Consider the following 9,792-nt stretch of genomic DNA (forward strand, 5'->3'; position numbering starts at 1 on the left):
CTTCTCCCGACCGATTTCTGACCTTTCTCCTCTGGATTACCTCGGCTACGCGACGAATCTGGTGGAGCTCGCGGCGGCGGAGACGAGTTTTTTGCTGTGACGAGCAAGATCAGTTAACACAAATTTCAACCGGCAACGGTCAAATTTTGAAACCCTACTTTGTGCTCTAGACAGCTCGCTCAGTCTGGTGCTTTGAGTTTGTCTGATGCGCACACATGGCTGCAATCGAGACGGCCTACACCAGAGAATTTTTCCCCCAAAACCCACACCTCCCTACCTAGGGGTGGAAATTGATGGCAAGAAATCCGAATTATCCGATTTTGTATCCGTTAAAATACGAATATGGATATCCGTATCCGTATTCGTTTCTGAAATGGATACTAAAATGGATATATTCAAATTCGTTTTCGAGATTCGGATTCAAATGTGGATATCCGAATTCAAGATATATCCGATTCGTATCCGTATCCGCCAACCAGAGAACCAAATTTTGCTAAAGTTTTAGAAATTTCAGATATGAACGAAATTCCAACCCAATCAAATTGGAACAAATTCATCAAATTTCGGTTAAATTTGATCAAAATTTTAAATTTCCAACATGAATTTTGAACAAAATTTCTAAAATTCCAGCCCAATCAAATTAGAACAAATTTCAGTCAAATTTATTCAAAAATTTAAATTTCCGACCTAAATTTCGAAGATAGTGTAGATATCCGAATGCGGATTCATATTCGAATCCAATTCGTATTCGTATTCGAGAATATCCAGATCCGTATTTATATTCAGATTAAAATATAATATATCGTACTATCCGAATTCGATTCCTTGCGTATTCCATGCGTATTGGATCCGTTTGCATCCCCCTAACCCATTCATCGTTGTCTCCGCCCTCCGCCAGACTGCCACCCTCTCACAATCCCACGAACGCACTCCCAAGAACCGCGCGAGCGCGAGAAGCAGCGGCCTCGCTTGCTCCGCCACGAGCTCCGATGGGGCGTGCCCGCCCCAGGAGGTGGCACGGGACCCGTGTGGACCTGGGGGAGGAAGAGCCTGCCCTCTTCCCGCTCGGCGCTGAGGTGGAGGTGCGCAGCGACGACCTCGGATTCGTCGGCTCCTTCTACGAGGCCACCATCGCCGGGTACCACCCCAGCGGCCGCGGGTACGTGGTAGCCTACTCCACGCTCACGAGACGGGAGGACGGTGGGTCGCCGCTCCGGGAGCATGCCGCCGCGGAGGACGTGCGCCCGCGGCCCCCGGCGCCGCACGCGGACGAGCCGCCGCGGAACTTCGCGATGCACGAGATGGTGGAGGCGTTCCACAACGAGGGATGGTGGGCCGGCGTCATCTGCGCCGTGCCGCCGGAGTTGATGGCGCTGGCGGGGGACGGGGAGCGGCGGCCGCGGCGGGTGTACACGGTATGCTTCCCGACGTCGCGGGAGGTGCTGGAGTTCGAGGAGACGGCGCTACGCGAGCGGTGGGTCCCGGCTGCAGAGGCTGTAAGCAGGCTGCCTCCTCCTACTTGGAACACTTGGAGAAAGAATATATGTTGTGCATGTCTGCAATGCTAAATTCTTTTTTTTTTTTTTTTTTTTGCTAAATTGTGCTAAAAGATTTGTCTTTTCAAGTGCATAAATTTGGAATGCTACTAAATGGAACGTGTAATTATATTTTTTTGGCTGTCTTAGATGTAACTAGGTACACACTGAAAAATCGTCATTTAATTTTGTTATTTGGTTCATATTGCAAATTTGTGATTTCAGCGTGCCTTGATAATAAGGAAGTTGACATAGCGCAGTCTTCTCTGTGCGAGCTCCCCATACATGTACATTTGAGTCAAACGAACAGTTTGTTGGCTAAGATAATCAATGTTTAATTGTAAAACTGCCTGCTGAAGTTTCTTAGAAAATGATGATTTGAATCATTTGACTGGGTGAGAATTTGGGGTCCCGAAAAATAGAATAATAGTTCCCAAAAGTTGTGAGCTTGAGTTTAGGATAGTTTTAAAATGTAAAGCACCTTGAGTTATAAATTTACTTAGTCCTTTGTAGTTCACAGTTTGGTGATTATACTGAGTTACAAAACAGTGGCAAATTCATGTGAGTGTGTAGGCTTGCCTTTTTTTTGGCAAGTGGAGAAAATACACCATTGATAAGATCAATCTGTAGAATAGGTTGTAATGGCAGTTTAGATGAACTCCCAGGCTTTTTTGATTGAGAATCTGAGATGGCATGTGTGGAAGAGTTGAATTAGAGCTAACAGAAAGTACTTTGTAATCACAAACAGGAAGGTAAAGCATTGTAAATTTGTAATCACAATTGCCACTAACTTTGTGTGTTACTGCTGATATCCTACTATACATTTCTGATTCTCTTGTCACGGGCAGGCAAATGAAAGTCCAACGTTCAGAGAGGGACGCCAAGTTGAAGTGAGTGGGTCTGCAAAAACTTACGGCGAGTACTGGAATCCAGCTATTGTTCAGAAAGTAATTGGTGCTACAAGTTTCTTAGTACAGTATAGACATGTCAGAGAGCATGGGGAACTGACTACTGAGATTCTAGATTCTCAATATATTCGACCAGCACGAAACATTATTCTTATGGACTCTAAGTATAGATTTCCTCCATCTTCTCGTGTGGAGGTCTTTCATGAAGTTAGCTGGTGGCCTGGTGTTATTTTGGAGGTTTTGGATGATAAATATATCAAGAAGTATGTTGTTAAAATTAAGAGTCGTGAGACAGACTTGGATGATGTGGAATATGCGGATGTATTGACAGTTGAACATACACAGCTGAGGCCACATTATGATTGGGATGGTAAAAAATGGGTGCGGCACTTAACAGAGGTACACATAATGCATACTCTGTTGTCTTCTATCAAATTTGTTGTGTCTTTTTTTAATGAATGATTGAATGCTCTAAAATTTTGCCATATTATGCATTATTTTTACATGACAGCATCAATTGATTGTTAGCTTAGTTTCAACCTCAAGGAGCAGAAATCTTAAATAAAAATCTACTTCGTGCACTGTTTGAAAATTGCAGAACAACATAAACAATAGCCTTCCAGTTTCCTAGTTCTATTCAGTTTGTTTGTTTGAATCAGATTCAGTTAGAGATAAGATTAGAGATCGGTTAGTTTAAATCATATAAGAGTTAGAGATAAGATTAGATATATGTTGAGTTGGATTTGAATGAGGTCTTTGTAGGCCTATATAAGGCACACGGCTACCACCCTTTGTAATCAAGCAAAGAATTAATCTAGTCTCCCCCAATATTCTGCATCCTCAATCTATGGTCTAATCCTTCCCCTAGCAGCCGATGCCTCCCAACGAATAATTATCCTAAAATATGGTGTACTGATGTGTTTTCCCCTGTATTTATTTTGTGGATCAAGATTATCTCTATGATGATGTCTTGCCCTTTCCATTTCAGAAACCTGTTAATATAAGGCCTCCATTAAATTCCCGGAAAAGGCCAATTTCTGCTGCCTTGGCATCAGGCAACGGCATCGATGAAATTCCTGCATTGGCATCATGTAATGACAGTGAAAAAATTGCTGCCTTTGCATCATGTAATGACAGCGACAAAATCAGAGATACAACTGGCTCTTATCTTAACAAAAAGGTGAAGAATACAGATGTAATATTGGGACCAGTTTGCCCTGACTTATCGGTATGTAATGAAAACGAAAATGTCCAGCCTAAAACCAGCTCTTATCTTGAAGATGCGGTGAAGAAACAAAATTCAGTTTTGGCATTAAAGTCCCCTTTGACGCTTCCTTCACAGCTATCAGTGACAGGCTTTGGCCATTTGAAGTATGATCCTAAACTTTGTCTAAGTAGTCAACTTCAACTATCATCTCCTCGGATGATTGCAATGCCCTCTATACCACAGACTGGAAAGTTGCAAGCTTCCTTGTTTGGAGCATTTGGACAGCTAAGACCTCTCCCGTAGGGCCCGGTTTTAGGAATACAATCACTTAACCCAGATTTTGGTAACATTGGAGGATCTAAAAGAGCATTTACTGATCAGGAAAAGCAATCAGCTGATAAAGGTTATTACCTGATGCCTGGTGCTGAACAGAACATCAGTGCTGGATCATTTATTGGAACTGATGTGTCCAGAAAAAGGAAGGAGTGTGCTTCTTTTCCGACACGAGAGACACGAGAGGGACTAGGACAGAACCCTGAAATTGTCAGTTTTAAAATTAGTGCATTCTCGAGTCTTTCAAATTTAGTGCTATGATTGATAATTTTTTTATTTTTTATTGATTGCCTCTTACATTAATAGATGCTGACAAGGAAAAGGATAGTAGATAAAAACGTTGAGGAAACCAGCAAGAGTGTAGCTATCTCTGAAGAGCGTAAGTTTTGTACCACTAATTTTCCACGCTACATAAGACTCTACAATTAGCTAACTACGCAAATTTCGCAGCAACCAAATCGAAGAATGATGGTGACAATGAACTGCCTTATGATGCAACTCCTGGCTCTGGAGTACTTTCGGAAACAAATACAGTGACTAGCATTGACCCAACGCCACTAAAGGACAATAAAGGTATGTGTATTGCTATTGCAGATATGTCAGTAGCATCTTCACAATATACTTATGCTTCGATACTGACACATTCTGCTGTTTCAGGTTCACAGGAAAGAAGTGTTTTTTTGAGGGAAAGTAGCATTGTTGATGAAATCATACCTAGTGGAATACCGATTGGAACAGATGAACTTCAGCAAGGGGATTATATTGGGGCACTAAGATCTGGTGCAATCAAAGTTAGCGTATTGATTGAGAATTCGGTGCCATCTGTCACTTCAACATTTGATAAACCTGGGGATGCGAATATGTTTCCTTCTGATTCATCAACTCAATTTGGAAACAAAGAAACCGTCACTGGAAAGTCTGCAATAATAATGGAGAAAAACATTCGTGATGAATTTTTTCAGCAGTCTTTGGTTATTGCTGATGATGCTAATGTTGATTTGCTGCCTTCAGCAGAGAGTTGTGGAACTACTGGGGATGATCGCCAGCTTTGTAAAGATAACATGGAGGCCATGGTGAAGTGCGCCACAAGTGGTGATGTTCGAACTGAAAATGTGTCTAGTATGTCTCTGGGTGTGTTCAGTGGTGTGGCTCAGAATCTGTTTACGTCCAGTGAGAATTGCGAGGCTAACAAGGAGGATGGTATGGGCAAGGCAGATCATCAAGGAAACACTAGTAATATGCTTGAAATTGAGCATGCCAGTGCTGATGGTGACATAATTATGACGCAAAGTTCAACAAAGAAATTTTCAGCTAATGAACAACATGGAGTGTCACAACAGAATCACAGTTCACCTATGGTAGAGTATGCAGCTGAAAGTAGCCAATCCATGGATAAATCAGCATTAACTCAGTGGTCTTCTGTTGATATGAGCAACTCCACTGAAGCAGAACATGGAAATAGATTGACTGAACCTAAAGATGATGAGATTACGCCAATGTCCAAGTACATTCCTATCAGAACACATGACTGTTGCCACCCCTTGTTACAGAGATCTCTAGTTATCCGTGAGAACATCATAGCGGATCAACCTTCAGAATCCTTGGGTGTGGAGAATCTTCCATTTGTTAAGACCTTCCTGATGTGGGCACAGATTGAGGCAATGGAAATATTCAGTAAAGTGCTGCAGCGACCAAGTTTTCATCAGTTCCAGCTGCATGTTCCAGAACTCCGTGAAGGAATGGCATTAGGTTTGATGCTCTCCTTCGCCAGTTTAGCATAAAGCATTAAGAGGCTGAATATTCAGGATGAGAATTCACTGTTCGAAGAGAAGATGAAGGGCGTTTCTACATTGGAAGCACATGGCTTTGATGTGAGTCACCTGCGATCACGGTTGGAAACACTGCTCCACATAAAGAATGGCTGCGCTGAGCTACAGGATGCGATTAAAAAGTTGCAGGAGAAGATTGCTCACAAAGAAATTGATGACTGTTAGCTTGGTGCGCAAATTGGCATGTTAAATACGACTATTTGCCAGCTTGATCTGCACGCTTCCCTCTTCCGCTGCATAATGCAGTCTGCTGTTTCACAGAAGATCAACCATACGTTGGAGATCTCAATGCTCAAAACAGAAGCCAGCGAGCTTAAGCGATCATACCTGTCTGCTGAGCAGCGCTTTAGGAGTGTCGTTGCAGCACCGTGGTGAGCCTCCTCGCAGGAATCTATCCGCCATATTATGCATGTAGTTAAGGAGTAGTTAAGTACCTGGAGAACACCCAGGTCTTTTGTGTATATAGTTCCTGGCTCGTACTGATGGACCTTCTGCCTGTTATTTTTCTGGTTCTGCCCTGGTATTTAGTGTTGCACCTGCACGTTATGCAGAATATCACGCATCATATGCTCTCAGGTGAAGGTTTGGGTTGTATTTTGCATGTGTACTGCTTGCTAGTAATGATATCAAGCTAAGCACTTTGTCCAGGCTGTGACGCACAAAACCTGGTCGATCTTTCAGGATTGCAGAGCAGGTGGTGTTAAGTGAATGTTCTGATTGTGTACATATTTGAATGACAGCAAACTAGCGCGTCTAGGAAAACGGAGTTGTTCTGTAGGGTTGTTTGAACACGTCATACATGGGAATTATACGTTTCCAAACCCATTGGATTGGATCTAAAGATGAATTAATTTCCGTACCATTCTGAAAGGATTGCCTGAGCATTGTATATATTCATACAAGCCTATAGAATGCACCTCAGGAGAAGAGCTGCATAGTTCGGAACAAATTCAATTTATGACTATGAGAACCTAAATTATCAACATCCGCCAAAGCATTTGGTTAAAACTGTAGCACCAGAATTGGCTTACGGACATCGCACCAAGACAGCATTTGCCGTAACACACTACGACGTTGAGATTCGGCTGATGGATACTGTCGTAACACAATTGAAATACTATGTTTTGAGGTTTGTAGAGAGAAAATCTCAAGTATGTTCTACCTCATCATGGAGTTGGCCCCCCGGGAGGTGTATTGTCAGGCTATCTCTAACAGATACTTAAAAATTTATCCCTATAACACTATTACAGTATCCTCTTACACTATTACAGTACTCTTTATTTTTTTTCTATCTCCAACAGTTACCCTATTTACTACCTTCTACTACTAAGGTTGTACGACAAGTTCGTGCGTAAAATTCCTGTGCCGATCTCTAGCTCGGGCGGCGGTAGACCCTGAAGAGGCTTATAGCGATAGATTGCATCTCCTGCTGTCCTATCAGGCCAGTGAGTGGAAGAGAGATCACAACGATCTGAGAGAGTCCTAGAAGACGAGTTCAGGTGGAGATGAAGCTCGGAGTTTTGAGATCAAGAATTTGAAGGAGGAGATTGCAGATCTGAGAGGCCTGAGATAAGATCTTTCTGAAATCAAGCAATTGCTGTTGTTTCGTGGAGAGAGGGAAATGGCCTTCAACAGAACAAATGAGGAACATCTCAGGGGGGGCGCCAAGTGGTGATCAAGTTCCAAGTTCTAGTAATGGTCCACCTAATACTTCCACATCTCGATTTCCTTCAGTTTACCACTCAGCAGTACCTGGGGCTATAAATACACACATGTCACAAAGTCCTTGTTCAATTGCGTTGCATGTATACACTGCACCTGTAATTACCACTACTAGACCCCTTAGTGCTGGTAGACATCCCTGCTTACTGCAATATAATCAATATGGCCTTGGAAATTCACCATCTGGGGGAGTTGGGTAGAGGACAACCACCGTATACTGGAGTACAAATATCTGAGGAAAACAAGAATCATAGTGGTGCGCATTATGCAGAAGCAGTTATTAAGGGGCCTAGGCTGGAGATTTCTCTTTTTGGGGATGAAAACCCTGCTGGGTGGCTGAGGCATTGTGAACGTTTTTTTATAGATTACTGGAACCCTATATGAGCAATGGGTCAATATAGCCACATCACACTTTTCTGGGAAAGCAAAAACTTGGTTTGTTGTGTTAGGAATTCCATGGCAGCTCATTAATTGGGATCAGCTAAGTAGAATGGTGCAAAGGTCGTTTCTCTGTGATGGGGATCCATGAAGCAATGGCAAAGTTTCAGAACTTGAAACAAGAAGGAACTGTGAACCAATACTCTTGAGGAATGCATGGCCAATCTTAAGAGGGAACACCCTTAATTGCATGAAACTTCCTTTTTGAGTTGCTTTATTGGAGGGCTCAAGAGTCATATCCAACACCAAGTTACCTGTCACCAACCAGGAAACTTGTTGGAAGAATATTAGTATGCCAATCATATTGAACAAGCCGATAGCTATAGGAAACCTTGGACAGCTGCAAGATCAGCACCCAATTCCAATTGGTAAAAGACACAAGCTCTACCAAAAGAAAGTCCTCAGCTACCTGAAAGAGTTAACAGGGAAAAGGGGAAATGTTGGTATTGTCTGGAGAACTGGAGCCCTCAGCACAAATGCAAGGTGAAAAGTAGGCTACATGCAATTCTGTGGGAAGATGATCCTAAGAATAGTAAGCTGGAAGACAGTGAAGACAATGCTAAAACTGGGTATAACACTGCCCCAAGTAGTCCAGATTTCACTGAACAAGCTGCTGTGGAAACTCAGGATCAAGTCATGCTTGTGTCTGCTCATGCTATTTCTGGAATCATGGGACCGACTACATTTTCTTTGGTAACATATGTAAATGGCAAAAGAGGGGTAGCTCTTGTGGATAGTGGTAGTACCCATTCCTTTATGGATTATAAATATGCTATTCAAAATAAGTGCAAACTTACATATGTAAAGCTGAAGAAGGTAACAGTTGCTGGGGGTTGGGAGCTGCAGACTGATGCTATTGTCGACAACATGACATATGTGATACAGGGTTCATTCTTTAAAGACTTGTTCAAATTGATTTGTAGGAAGAACGATCGGAAGGGATGAGAGATTGATTTGGGAGAGGATCGAGCAGAGGAGATAAGGAGAAAGGAGTGATGGGGGATAATGGAGAATGAGAGAGGTGTCTTGTGTGCGGGCCAACGAGTGAACATCAGCATGGTTGGAAACTAGCTAGTCTTTTCCATATTTAATTACGTAGGATACCGGCATTCCATCTATAGTCCTTAAGTAACTTTAACTAATTAGCCATACGTAAACGTATCATCTATAAAACTGTGAGCGTGCCTTTTCTTAATGCACAAGGCATATGAATCATTATCAACCATTTCTCTAAATGCATCCGTTTTGTAAATGCCTTTTCATGAATCATTAAGTATTCAGATCTCGTAGGGTTTCCTATATTCTTAGGGTATATCTCTATTCCTAGGAAGAGAATCCATATACGTATGGAAACTGCTCGTATGTGCCCAGGATATCTCATAAATAGGGAAGTTCATCTATAAGAATGATAAGGAAGGACTTCATGGGCCGTATGACAAACCCCATATATATACGAAGTCAGGGGACCCTGCGGAAGACAAGCCAATTAAAAGAAATTCAAACTTACAGAAGTCTTAAGCCCTCAAGCCTTCTATATCAGCAACTCTCCATCTACAAGTTCGTAAAATCAACAGTTAAAAAATCGTCGACGCTTGGTGCCATTCGTGGGGAGTATGACCAAAGACATCGAATCTTCAACACAACATGCCATCGACTTCACCTAAGTCTGCACTAAGGACCGGCTTTCCAGACGAGGGGTTCTATGATAACTTTACCCTCTTGATCGACAACGAACTGGCGGCTAGCCGGGTGGACCTTGATGACGACCTTATTGGCGACGATCCCAATTTTGAGATAAGTAGCTTTATGGATCAATGTGC

General features: G+C 42.5%; 1 pseudogene; it reads left to right on the forward strand.

Moving 5' to 3' along the window:
• Nucleotides 1-892: 892 nt before the first annotated feature.
• On the forward strand, nt 893-6,492 carry LOC133887540 (DUF724 domain-containing protein 3-like; annotated as a pseudogene).
• The last annotated feature ends 3,300 nt before the right edge of the window (nt 6,493-9,792 follow it).

The sequence above is a fragment of the Phragmites australis genome, chromosome 12, assembly GCF_958298935.1.
Source record: "Phragmites australis chromosome 12, lpPhrAust1.1, whole genome shotgun sequence".
Classification (NCBI taxonomy): Eukaryota; Viridiplantae; Streptophyta; class Magnoliopsida; order Poales; family Poaceae; genus Phragmites; species Phragmites australis.